The sequence below is a fragment of the Rutidosis leptorrhynchoides genome, chromosome 8, assembly GCF_046630445.1.
Source record: "Rutidosis leptorrhynchoides isolate AG116_Rl617_1_P2 chromosome 8, CSIRO_AGI_Rlap_v1, whole genome shotgun sequence".
Classification (NCBI taxonomy): Eukaryota; Viridiplantae; Streptophyta; class Magnoliopsida; order Asterales; family Asteraceae; genus Rutidosis; species Rutidosis leptorrhynchoides.
The window spans coordinates 63,475,548-63,487,790 of NC_092340.1; the positions used below are offsets into that span (position 1 = coordinate 63,475,548).

Consider the following 12,243-nt stretch of genomic DNA (forward strand, 5'->3'; position numbering starts at 1 on the left):
AATATAGGTTGTTTAAGAATCGACAATCGTTGGTTCCTTACAGTCATTTATTTTGATTTTTGAGAAACTGAACTCAGGTTCCCTCACCTTTACAAGGGGACAAGTGAATCATCGCTTTTGGGCGCAGGCAGCCCTCTACCATCTATCCCATTGCATTCCATTGTCTCGTATTGTACTGTACCGTATCAGACCAGATACATCTATTGAGTGAGAGAAAGGTAATATATTTCATTCTATTTTATTCATTTTGATATTGATAGGGATCCCCATTCATTCCTAGATTCCCGGATTGATTGTCCCTACCTAACTACATGGTAGTGGTCTAGGGAGCGCAATTGCTAGACCACGGGAGAATGAAGAGTAATGATTTCAGCAAGAGCAGCCGGACGGACTACTATAGTGAGTCTAGCGACTACTAGAGTAGAGTTAAGTCAAAAGGTATGGTATAGCAGCTATCTGAAAAGAGCAAACAAAGCACATGCTCAATCAGCGCCTCAAGCGTAAACTGACCTAACATATGTAACGACTCGCAATCATACTCTGAGTCAAGTCTTGCTAAAAGATAATCCCTTGCACACACCTTTTTCTCATCGATTAGGATGGATAGGATGTTTGGACAAGATTTATATATATTTTTTTCATCAAAGACCATTGTCAAATTTTCTATCAATTTCTGAAGTTCCAATAATCCCTCTTGTGTTACGATGTTCATGACCAATCGGATCCTGACGTACCAGTAGGTACCAGAGGAGATCGTTATGATCGTTACTGTATTCGTATCGAAGAGATGCGACAAAGTGTTCGGATCATTGTGTAATGTCCTAATCAAATGAACCGCTTTTAACCCAGTTTGCATAGGCTCGTGCACAGATTTACGTTCAATAATCCCAGGGGCTTTCACTTCGACACGTCTTCGCTCGTGATCGCTTAGAGCCCCTCTTCCATCAATAGGTACTCCCAAGGCGTCGACCACACGCCCTAGCATAGCCTTTCCCGCAGGGACATCCACAATAGAGCCAGTATAGTTAGTCCCGTTGTATTCGTAAGATTTTTTTGTTGAACGGTGGGTTCGAAAAAATTTAACGTGAGGCGAGCGGAAAGATATGTTCCGTTAAAAGTATGGGTGAAGTTTGGTTAAGATTTTTAATTAAAATAATAAGTTATATTTTGCATCCCTAATATGAGGACTGAATTTGAAAGTTGGATATAGTTTGAGTGAGGTGTTTGATTTTTTTCCCCTTCTCCCCTTATGTGGTTTTGAACCAAATTTGGGTGGGGCTTGGGGCGAGACAGCCAAAAACTTGGTAGTAGTTAGTATAGTAGTTAGTATATGTGGTTAATTAATAATAATAATAATAATAATAATAATAATAATAATTAATGGTTAATTAATAATTAATAATAATTAATAATATTAAAACAAGCTAGACACGTATTTATATTTATATATACATAAATTGTGGTATTTGGTGTCAAAATTTGATTGGCTACTTCCATGCGTTAACAGTAACAACTATTATGACCCAAATTGTTCCCTAACCCGACCCATTTTTTTTAAAACCTATTTTGCCTGATTTACTTGCTTCCGTCTATCATACGTATCTCTAAACAAGGATTCCGGCCGCTCACTCCAGCGATTACTCCAGCGATTGTTTAATCGACATTCAAAGCTTTTTACAAATTGAAAGGTAACCGTTTCGTTCTTTTTTTCCCCAATTAGTTACAATTCTTTGTTACCTCTTAGATCCCTACCAATGGGTGTTGATATAAATTTTACAATACGATCATCGCCAGAGTATTGCAAAAATGGCCGCTCGCCAGACTAATCGCTACAGGTTCGTTAATTTCAGTTATTCTGAGCAAGCTATTTTTGTTATTCAAATTTTTTTACGCAATTGTCAAAATTTCTTTTTTATCCTACCGTTTCAAACCCAATCTTATCAATTTGTATTTTAATTAGGGTTTTGGTTGGATTCAAAATCCGTTACTGGAAACTTGGTTTACGAGACTACAAAGATGAGAGCAATAGGTCTAATTGTCCTGCTGGAAAAAGAATCCATGAGGTAACAATTTCGATTATATTTAATTACACATTTTATTTGATCTAAACTTTGCTTTTTTTATCGGATGGAGTCGTTGTTAGTAGTTTAGTTCTATGATTGGATATTTGTGTGTGTAATACTGTAATGTATTTGTTTTAAACAAAAATATTTTACAATTATTACAGTTTTTAATTTTAGACCAGATATGTATTATCTCTTTGATTATTCATACGGTATTATTTGAATGTACATTTACCATTTTCTAATGTGAGTATGTTTTTGTTCATGTGATGATGTAAGATTATAATCAGTATGAGTAGGCAGTTTACAGCTTATGTGATGCTTGATTGCCAATATGATTTATTAGACTTTTGATTTCTATATTTAAATAAGTATATCGTGTCTTATTTTGGAGGCACATTTGTTTGTTGATTATAGTAAGCTTTTGCAAATGTTCTTATTAAAATGTTTTATGGTCAATTGGTTTGCTTTAGAGTAATTTGTATCACTATCCGTATTCAGTATTATTGTTCTGTAACGTAATGGCGACTAAAAAAGTGGCAAAAAAAGAAAAAAACGCTCATGTAATCATATAGTAAATGATGTGTGGGGGTACTTCATTTGGTATGGGTGTTGCATTGATCTTAAACCATTATATACCTTCAATAAGAAAAACACAAAATCATTTAACTAACAAGGTTTGTTGCATTTTTTTTCCAGGATGGTACAAATAATAGGTGTCGGTCCCCTAAAGCCTGACGACACATGTAAGGTCATCGAAGCAAGGCTGTAAAATAAATTGGGTTGCAAAAAAACTATCAGATCCAACTCCACGCGGCTATTGTTGCATGTTAATTGACGAGATGGTAAGACTTGCATAATACTAATTACATAAAACAATATCAGCGTAGTATTTACAAAGCTAAAATACTTATTTAATTAGTACATAGAGGCCCTATTCAAGGAGATATGAACCGTATCACTAAGAGACACTTTGACGTATACTGGACATTAACACATTATACATCATTTTTGAATTGTTGATTTTTTATGTGTGTTGGTAGACTATGGATAGTTGCATGTTGTTGAATATACAAGTGTTTGATGAATTGTTTAAGTGATATATTACTACTTTTTGTTGAAGCTTTATGTTCAGGCACATTTTTTTTTCTAACTTCCGGTTTACGGAGTAATACCTAAGTTGAAGATGCTGATCGCGATAAAAAAGACCATTGTCTAACTTGCTGTGGTTGATTGTAACTTTTTGATTCAAATTAATGTAAGTGTTGTATTTCTACATTTTCCTTGAAGCTCTATGTTCAGTTTCATTTGTTTTTTTCATTTAACAGTGAAGATGATCATGATAAAGAAGAGCGTTGAAAAATTACCGTTGTTTAAGGTAACTTTTTGCTTCAAACTAATGTTTAAGTTTAATGCGATTGTAAATACGTATGTGGGACGTCTTTGTGGTGAAGTTTTTATTTTTATTTTTTGGACAATAATCCGCCTTTCAATAGCTGCATAGTATTAGTAAATCATAGTGTAATTGCATTTAACAAGAGGCAAAACACAACATGGCGTAAGCTATCATTAACCTGTGATAGCCGTGCTTTTAGAATATCTTTAGTTACTAACTTAAGATCTTAAAAATCCAGTAAATAGCAATGGATACCATATACTGCACTTAATATAATTAGGTTACAAATTCTGGAATTTAACTGTTTCATTTCAAGTGTTGATCGAGTATCAAATTATTTGACTTTTTTCGATAAATGTCAAATACCTATGATCTTACGAGTTTGTTGTTGTTAGAGGTGGAATTCGGATTAGTTACTCTTGAATTAGCATATGTATATGTATATGTATATGTATATGTATATGTATATGTATATGTATATATTTTGTTTGTCTGTATGTCTACCTGAAATTAAATGGTTATGTGCACTATTTTATTCATGCTCTTTGCCCTACTGTTGTGCATTACTGCTATATGTGTCCCCTTTATGGTTACTGTGTATGGTTGCTTCTTGCTAGGCGCTCATTACTCGTACAGGTACGTATCATTTGCCCTCTCTATTTCGTTCTTATGAGCTCTTCGGGCCAGAGGTCCTTTAGGAAGCAATCTCTTTTGCGCTAGAGTAGAGGGAGGGACGACCTTATCTAGGCGCGGGTTCTATACCCGCGGGTGGAGTAGTGACTTCCTTCTAATCTAGGGTACGAGGAATGATTGTCTACACTCACCTCCCCCATACCCCACTTTCGTTGGATTGAGTATTGTTGTTGTTGTTGTTGTTACTCTTGAATTAGCATTTATAGTTGAACAGTAGGTTGTATTTGAATAAGTTTTCTAGCAAATTAGGTGATTTGTATGTGTTAAGTATTGAAGCATGATTCATTTGATATAGGAAGTCATTTAGAATCATAAAAAACTCAAAGTTTGCACATCACTAAAAATTTGATCATACGCATTTATTAAGATCTTCACATTTTTTTCCCATAATTTTGAGTTTGAACTCCTTAGATTTAGAATTTGATTGTTATTAAGATTAAGTTCAGCATTGAATTAGTGACCTTTGTAAATATTTGTTCATAACTTCATGTGTTTAGATTCAGAATTTTAGTATGCTAGCCACACCATCATAGACTGATAACTGAATTTTGATGTACGTATTGCAGGTTTATTACTACAATCACCCAGCGCAAAGCATGAAGGCAACAGCCTACATTGATGCTTTAGTCAAGTGGTTTGCTGCTTACATTTTGTTCATGTTGGGGGAATATGTATATTCATTATGATGTAAGTCCTGCAATATATTATGAAGTATATACGATGATATAACTTTCACCATTACGTGTCTCAATTACCACATATACGAGCACGTACTAGCATTAAACATATTTCCACTGCAACGCACGAACTATCTGTAAATATCGTCGTTGCCACCACCACCAAACATCGTGTCCGTCGCCACCACTATCTCACCGTCGGTGTATTGTTAAACTAAAAAGGTTAGGGTTTTCTCTGCCTTCACCATCTCCGGGCAACCATCCCGTCACAACCACTGTTGTTTTCTCCGCCATCGTGTTGTTCCAGGTTCTTCTGGCAAGCCACCGTCGTCACCTCCTTCCTTTTCGCCTATTCGTTTTTCCCGCGAAGTATCATATACCAATTTTCTTCTCCGTTTAATAACTTTACGATTCTCTCTTGCATGCTTCCATCGAAGATTTCTTTAGCTTCTTCTATTTTTTTCTCTTACAGTTGTTTATTATTTTTTTCCAAAAGTATTTTATGTAACTTATTTCCTGGGGTTTCTTATTTGCTATTGTAGGTTCTTTATACGGCTGTTGGTGCAATCATTGTGAAGTAACTTCTATTTTATTATCCGTTCAACTGATTTTTGTTACTAGCATTTTTCCATCTCACGTTTTATTCTATGGTTTGATGTTTTATTTTGGCAGGTTTTTCAGGTTGTCGTAACTTTTTACAGGTTAGTATTTTTTCGTTTTTGTTTATGATTTTCTTCTTCTTTCCTTTCACTATTGTTGTGGTTTTTGGGATTACAATATATGGATGTTTATACAATATATGAGTCGACTTCAAACTCAACTCCCGCATCAGCAAAAAAAGATGTTGATGTTACATGGGCTATACTATATGTTATCACCTATAGTTGAGAAGTTTTGTCATGTCTGTTGCTTTTTCTATTAAAAATCTTTATGTGCTTATGCTTTAGACTTCCATTATCTAATATTTTTTTTAGTACATAGCGTTGAAAATGCTGAAAATACAAATGATAAGGATTATAGTTGATTTGCTGCAGATACGGATGATCTTCTAAAGAATACTGATCAAACTCTCAATTGAATATTCTCTTTATTGAAGGTCATTGACTGTAAAACCAGGAAAAAACTTCGTATTTTGTGCTCGCTGTCAACTTTGTAAGCATAACAGTTAGTGGAATGTCCTCAAAATGCACAAGTAATAAATGCACAAGTACGTATGATTCTTTGGCCAACAAGTACATTGTAAGCTACTAATTCTATTCTGGATTTGATTTATCTACCTCAATCTAGAGGGAAGCGCGGACTCACCTATTACGTTGTATATAATATTTTGTGTAAATTTCATATATGACCATGTGAACATTCAATTACAGCAACTTACCATTCCATTTTTTTGATATGATTTTATTATAGACACCATCATTCACGCTTAGATTTGACAGCATAGCGAAAAGAAAGTATTTAAGATGTTAGTGTTACGATCGTCAAAAACCTGCAGCGAAGCGCGGGCCAACGCACTAGTTTCTTTTCATAACGGGTGACACATATTGAGTTTGACATCAATTTAGATCACATATTTCTGTTCTTTTTTTTTTCTTTTGCGAAAAAACGAAAACTCATATAAAAACAAAGCTGTTTTTCACATGAAAACACTCTCAACAGGAAATACTAAAGGACTAGGGGAAACGGGAAGGCTCGAGTCAAGAAAGCAACCAACTAAACAAAAAACTAACTATAAATGAGCCTCCCTAACAACTCGAAAAAAATAAACATATTAACCGAACAAAGAACCGAATAAAGACGAAATACATATTACAGTTCATTAGAAATTAATTTAGTTTGAAGTTTAATAACTTGGAAACTGAGATAACGCCTAATTTGTGACAAAGACTTCAAACTATAGCATGTTCTCCTTTTTTATTTTTTTTATTTTTACGAAAAAAACGAATACTCATATAGAAATGAGGACGTTTTCCAAAGGAAAACACTCTTAACCATGGAATACAAAGAGACAAGCGAAAACGGGAACCTCGCACCTAAAAAAAACCATTAAAATCAAAACTATCTATAAGCGAGTTAAGTTTTTGCGATGACTCAAGTTTCAAATGTAACACAAATCTAGCAATCATGTATTTAAGTACAAACAAATGTACTGGTGAACATGCCCGACCCGACTTGTGAGATACAAGGGTTATGCATGAGGGCAACAAGAAAATAAGGTGCAACAAAAAGTCCAAGATATACACTTATATTTAAAACTAGCTTTAATAACCCGTGCGTTGCACGGTGGCTTAAAAAGTTGATATAGTAATACGTTAATATTCGTACATATTGTATGTTACAAATATTCCATGACACTAAACTAATAAATAGATTTCTACTCGTTACCCAACCAACCCATTTTACATGTACAATAATCTTTAATGAGTTTCTCAAAAGTTCTACCCTTTATAGTTTACAGTTTGAATACTACATACTGAATAACAAAAGTATAAAACGGGGAATTTTGAGATAAAGATAGACCTTGAATGGTGCATTATCAGAACTGATTCCAGGTAGAGACTTCAACCAAACAGGTAAACCCCTTCGATAAAAATTAAATGGTTAGCATGAATCACAGTTATATCTCAATCAAAACTACCAAAATCTTACAAAGGGTAAAGCCCAATTATAGTTAAATAAAATTACCCAAAATTCTACTATGCACAAACAAATGGTCCAAATCTAAGATGCATATACGGAGCCAACTTAGAAACCTTACTAAATTATATCTTCCTTCAAAGTTATACTGTAATAAGTCCACCAAAAAATATAACCTTATCAAATCAGTATAATCCATACAAATATCATAAAATTAAACATGTTATAAGGATAAAAAAGAAAAAAAAAAAAAAAAAATTGTACATTGTCAGGTGTAGGTCCATGGATATTCCAAAACACATAAGTATCAATAACATCTAAACCTCCATCTTTAGCTTTTCTTTTTTTGAGATCTTCCCACATTTGCATCATTATTCCAGTTGGGTTATTCTTTTTAACCAAAAAGACCAACTACAAGTTATAAAAAATAATAAATATAAATATTTTCTTTTAATAATGAAAATTTTTGTTTGAGGAACAGAGAGATTACTTCAGTAGTACTTTCAGGATAATGTATAGAACTATAAAATAGTATATTTCTTTGGCCATTGATACATACAAAAACTATTAATCCTCCCAGGGTAAAAAAATGTTCATATTTTTCTTAATAAAATGAGTTTGAACTTATAATGCAGGTCATAAAAACATTTAATTAAAGAAATAAGATGGTACCAGATAATTGATTCTCTTCGAGGATGATGACGTGAGCATCAGGAACTCCAACGAAAACGAATAAACACAATTTTTAGAGGATTTACCCGTGTATGTGTGACAACGAAAATGAAAAAAGTAACATATTGAAAAGTCACCAAATCCTAAGGACGGCTTTAAGATAATCTAAAGAAATAATCCGTAGTTTATTACATTCCACCACCACCACCATTGATTGGACCATGGGAATCTGATTCATTTTTCACTGGCTTCAATTAATGTCTTTTAAGCCCGTCATCAATCTATTAGTTCTTACATAATGTGTATCAATGAACCTACAAAATATGGAACTTCTTCACTTTTATAATGTTTCTATTCGGTGAAGTAGCTTTAGCACCACCATTTAATTGAAAAGTGAAGTAACAGATGGCTGCCATGGCTGAAGCTTGTTGAGCTTGATTCTCATGACCCTGAAATTTAAGAGTTTTGAATATAAATAGTCACACCCAATTGTGTTTTAATCCACATACTAACATCATATACCTTTGATCATTCAAGCATACCAACATCTTTCAATCAGCAATCCTATCATATTTAATCTTTTACAAACCCTTACTTAACACACTGTATTGATCATAACATGCTAACCATAATCAAAATGATCATTAATACTCTTAAAACCAAGTACAACCAATTTACCAAATCTAGTAAACCATATGTTATCCTAAATGTTCACTGGTTGAATTTCACCCAAAGTGTACATGTAAAAATTGAATCATACAAACACATAAAACATCAAACAACAATTAACGATCGGATATGTCAACTTATAAAAGTTCCCTTAGAGCATCTTCAACTTATAAACGTTCACTTACTTTGGGCTTCAATCGCAATGAATAATTGAATCAAGAAGCACATTCATGAAGGTAATAATTCATGCCCGATCCAAATCACTAACAATCAAGAATAGTTAGTTTTGATAAATATATTGTTAACATGGTCATGCACGTTAGCACATCTTAAAATCTTAAAATAGAGATTAAAGCGTCCAAAAAAAAAACATTTTACAAATAAACTATAACTCAAAAAGTATAAATATCAAATAAGCAAAAAGAATCAGTATCCAAGGCTAATAACCTCAAAAAAAAAAAAAAAACAAAAAAAAACAAAAAAAATTAAATAAATAAATAAAAAAACAAAAAACAAAAAAAATTCACAAAATGGTCAAATAACAATATGAATTAAGTGAAACAAATCAGTTATTTGGATCCACATCAAAGTATAACACCCTGAAAACTTATAAGCTGATAATTCAAAAGACTCTATACATAAGATTTCTTGTATATCTCTGAAAGCTTTAAATTGTAATTTAAGTTAAAAGACTTGACTGTCTCCACCTGTCAGTATCAATTTCTATCTTCTAATCACCATAAACGAATTTAAACTTGTAGTTACTTCTTTTAACCAACTCAATGTAATAATCAAATAATACTCAAATGACCATGGGGCTCAATATTTCATCTATCACGATCTGTTTAATATACAGAACCTGAACCAAGATTTGTTCCAATGCAATTCATGCTACTGTGAGCACATGTTGAATGCACCTGCAAGAATTAGTATCATATCAGCTGTCTTGAGAGCCTATAGACAAAATGTAAAGATCTATTCAAATGGATTACGCAAAGAAGTAATCACAAAATTAATCAATCACCTATTTTTACAGGTCAATTCAAGATGTACACCACATGTTGAATGCACCTGCGAGAATTAGTATCATATCAGCTGACTTGAGAGCCTATAGACAAAATGTAAAGATTTATTCAAACGGATTACGCGAAGAAGTAATCACAAAATTAATCAATCAACTATTTTTACACGTCAACTCAAGACGTACACCACAAATATACAAATAACATATAAAAAAATCTTTATTTTGAAACACTCACCTAGATGAACATCATCAGCAGCATCTATGTGAAGTGCAACTCATAGGTTTGACAGTCGAGAGTTAATTGTACCTCAGATTCACAATGTGAATGGTTCTTGTTACTACCTGAGTCTGCTTATGTTTTGAGAAACAATTATTTCTGCAATACTTGTAACACATCATATGTAACTCACCCGTGGATATCAGTTTCCACAATCTCATATTTGATTTTCTTGAACAAAAAATCCATAAGAAGATGTTTAGAGTGATTTAAAATAAGAAGTTTTCTAATGACAACCCTTAGGGTTGTCTTTAAGAAAAAATTTATGCATTAACTTGTGATACATTTGTTGACTTAGTGGTGGTTATTTCTAGAGAATGAGTAGTTACATTGAATGTACAAACATAATTAACATGTCCAAATATCTTAATGACAACCCTTAGGGTTGTCATTAGAAAACTTCTTAAAATAATTATTAATTAACAGAAAAATAATAAGAAACCTCCAACTTTGATACACTTAGACGAAGATTACAAAAACATATCGTAATGACAAATTACAAAACCAAAACCTCACTTCTGATTCACTTCAACGTAAATTTTTAAATCAGATCGTGACCGGTCGCTGTCGATTTTGGGTATCCACTGAACGATTGATCAATTAAATCGAATTAGGTTATCAAAACTTATAGTCAAATCGCGTCGTTAAACATCGATTAAATTACACTTGTAGACATACCTGGTATATCAGATCAATATCAAGTGTGTGTAATCGAAATTCATTTGCTATTGATTATTGGAGTTATACTACTCCGTATAACTCCGTTAATCAGATGCAGCTTATAATCAAACACATACCAGATAGGGTAAGAAAAATCGCTAGCAAACAGGTACAAAGACTGAAAACAAACTGTATCGGCACTCCATCGTCATACATTTACAGATTAACAACTGTATCGGTTTCGATTTTGTTTTGTTTATTGGAGTAGAAATTCAGAACCCTAATTGAGTTGCAGAGGGCCAACGTATGGATAAAACTTCAGTCGATTGTAACAAATTAATTAGAAACCCTAATTTTGATCATAGATCTTAAGACCATTGGGACGATTGTGAATTGAGGGTTTGTAAGTTGAAGGATCTGGAAGAGGGAGCGAATGAAATGAGAATGGTTAAAAAAAAAAAAATTCAGCTACAGTATAACAGTGATTGGGGTGGTTTAATTACACGTTACAAATCGCGTTTATTACATTTTACTCATTTTGTACTTGAAATTGAACAAAGGAAAGGATCAATGTTAAAGCTAGAGAAACAATCATATCTATAAGTGTTATTTACATCGGCTGCCACCAATATCCAAAGTATAGAAGTAAGATGAGCAAGAACTATTCAGAATGGATGTATGCTGGTAAAACACTGGATTATGGCAAGGTGGCAACATAATTGAGGATTTTACTTCGAAAATACATAAAGATACTTTCTTAGATGATGTATGAATTTATAATTCGTAGCTTATCTCCTCATACTACAGAATTTTCATTTAGATAATTAAAAATGGCACGAGAATGAGTTGACTATTAATAGGTTCCGCCTCCTAAAAAGATCTATTTCGTTTATCGAACTCCATTTTTTATATGCCTTATAAAGAGTTGACTTGGTGCATATCCATAAATATGTCATTTAATGAGGGATATTTTTTTATCGACTCGCCTGGAGCCTTAACACGACCGGCCCTGCAGGTAAGGGGCAACAAGATCTTGATGTAACTTGTTGGGGGAGCCAGAGGGGAAACACAGTGATTGACCGCTCGGGGCACAGGTTTTTTAGGGGCCGAATTTCGAATTTCTTTTTGAATAGTTGTTTTTACAACTATTTTACAAAACTATGTTTTTTTAGCAAAAAAAATTGTAAACAAAGTAAAACCGACATTAGGAATGTCGGTTTGCCACTTGCTACGCCAAAATAGGCATTTCGAATGTCGGTTTGTGCCTGCGTGGCCTACGTGCCAGCACTTTTCAGTCCGTGACCTAGGGTTTGTCGACCCGTGCCCTAAACCGGCATTCCAAATACCGGTTTGACTGCTTTTTTTTTTACTGTTTTTCTGCCATAAATAATTGATCAAGTTTTGATGACATTTTCATAAACTTCACACACTTTTATTTTTCTGAACACATAAAAATAAAAGTCGAATTTTGAAGA

At 33.3% G+C, this 12,243-nt stretch overlaps 2 long non-coding RNA genes across 6 annotated transcripts; one reads left to right on the plus strand and one right to left on the minus strand.

Annotated features, from left to right (window-relative positions):
* Window positions 1-1,570: 1,570 nt before the first annotated feature.
* On the plus strand, window positions 1,571-6,221 carry LOC139861553 (uncharacterized). 5 transcript variants are annotated; one of them, XR_011763808.1, is made up of 8 exons: window positions 1,571-1,688; window positions 1,795-1,835; window positions 1,961-2,063; window positions 2,763-3,321; window positions 3,392-3,441; window positions 4,719-4,839; window positions 5,372-5,530; window positions 5,864-6,221. It is a non-coding gene; the product is annotated as an uncharacterized lncRNA (long non-coding RNA). The 5 variants fall into 5 exon arrangements; XR_011763810.1 differs by having other exon boundaries at window positions 2,763-3,298; XR_011763807.1 differs by having other exon boundaries at window positions 2,763-2,908; window positions 3,187-3,441.
* A 3,117-nt stretch (window positions 6,222-9,338) lies between these two features.
* LOC139862124 (uncharacterized) lies at window positions 9,339-11,623 on the minus strand. Its single transcript, XR_011764059.1, has 4 exons — window positions 10,625-11,623; window positions 10,067-10,279; window positions 9,832-9,915; window positions 9,339-9,724 (listed from the first exon to the last, which is right to left on the minus strand). It is a non-coding gene; the product is annotated as an uncharacterized lncRNA (long non-coding RNA).
* Window positions 11,624-12,243: the final 620 nt, after the last annotated feature.